Raw genomic sequence first — 1695 nt, 5'->3', positions numbered from 1 at the left:
TATATATATATTTTGCCAACAATGTTGTTAATATATTTTAGGGACTATTAGTGAGAATCCCCTCTAACATTATTTTAATAAGGATGGATCTAGCTCCTTTTCCTTTATTAGTGAGAGACCCATTACTTTTTTATTCTCAAATTTACCCTTCAACTATTCTCTACCAATTATCCACAAGTTTGATGTATTTTAAAAAAAAATATTTTAATTTTGATTTTCGATTTTTTTATTTATTTCTTCTTTAAAATATAATAATAATAATTAAATTTTCTTTTTTATTTTTTTAATATTTTTATTTAATTATTTTTTTACTATATATATTTTTTTGTTTTTCAGTTAAACAACTATATTTCAATAAAACAACTATTATTAAAAACAACTATTATTAAAATAATTGGTATTAAAACAACTATACATTCCAACAAGTATTTGTTAAAGTAACTATTTATTCAAAACAACTAAAATGTAATGAAAACAACAATATTGTTTTGCGAAAACAACTATATTGAATCAAATAGAAATTATTAAAACAACTATGCATTCCAACAACTATTTGTTAAAAGTAACTATTTATTCAAAACAACTAAAAAGTAACGAAAACAACAATATTGTTTTGCGAAAACAACTATATTACTATACGAAAACAACTATACTGAATCAACTAGAAATTATTAAAATCAACTAAAACAAAAGCAAAAAAAACACACTAGAACTCCAACAAAAACGACTATTATCGATACCAACTACAACCGTAACAAAAACGACTATTATCGATACCAACTACAACCGTAACGAAAACAACTATATCTTTTTGACTAACATGAACATAGTTTCAACAAAGTAACATACATTCTACAATTAATTGAACGATAATCAGCCTCCCAAACAATACCAAATATAACGGACGAAGCAGATCCGCTTATGTTAACAGCGAGGTTACGGTTGAGCGTTGGCGTTTGCGATTCTCACATGAAAATGCAGCCCAAGGAGATAAAGTAGAGAGGTAACGAGCAAAGTGTGAATAAAACGGTATAAATTCTGTGAAAAAAGGAAAATTAAAATTAGAATAAAATAAAAATAGGAAAAAAGGAGAATTGAGAACAACAGATTGATGAACAGTACCACGGATTTTAAAAAAAATCTAATCTTTCAAAATTCCATAGAGAAATTGGGAAGAAAGGCAATAACAAAAACATACCCCCAAAATAAAAAAAAAAAAAAAAAAAACAGAGTACACACGCAAACACGAAGAATTGAGAGTAAAAATTACCAGTTCCGATGGAGATATAGATACAAAGGAGAGGATTGTTGAGTGAGAGAGCAGAGCTGCATAAAAGCTATGGTGTGAAAATTGAGAAAAATGAATTTAAAAGCAAAATAATTGGGAGTGTAATCAGCAATCAGAAGAAGAATGAATCAGACGCGAGAAATGAAACATAATATATATGGCCGTTTGTGATGGACGATGTGATTCCTGAAAAGAAGAGAAAAGATGAGGGGATTAGAGAACGGCGGTTTGTGATGGACGATGCGGCTAGGGTTTGTAAATATAAGATTTGGTAATTAGGGATAATATAGGTATAATATTTAATAATTGTAATATTATTAATTTAATTAAATAATTAAGGGGGTTCTCACTAATATTGTAAAAGGGTATAGATCCGCCTTAATATAACCTAATTAGTTGGGGGGTTT

The 1695-nt window shown here is 27.8% G+C and overlaps 1 long non-coding RNA gene across 1 annotated transcript; it reads right to left on the bottom strand.

Annotated features, from left to right (window-relative positions):
- Positions 1-611: 611 nt before the first annotated feature.
- LOC148770101 (uncharacterized) lies at positions 612-1418 on the bottom strand. Its single transcript, XR_016031546.1, has 2 exons — positions 1271-1418; positions 612-1038 (listed from the first exon to the last, which is right to left on the bottom strand). It is a non-coding gene; the product is annotated as an uncharacterized LOC148770101 (long non-coding RNA).
- Positions 1419-1695: the final 277 nt, after the last annotated feature.

The sequence above is a fragment of the Erythranthe guttata genome, chromosome 6 (genome assembly GCF_056151865.1).
Source record: "Erythranthe guttata isolate IM_541 chromosome 6, IM_541, whole genome shotgun sequence".
NCBI classification, from domain to species: Eukaryota; Viridiplantae; Streptophyta; class Magnoliopsida; order Lamiales; family Phrymaceae; genus Erythranthe; species Erythranthe guttata.
Note: the sequence above shows the minus strand (reverse complement) of the source record. Positions and strands in the feature narration are given on the sequence as shown.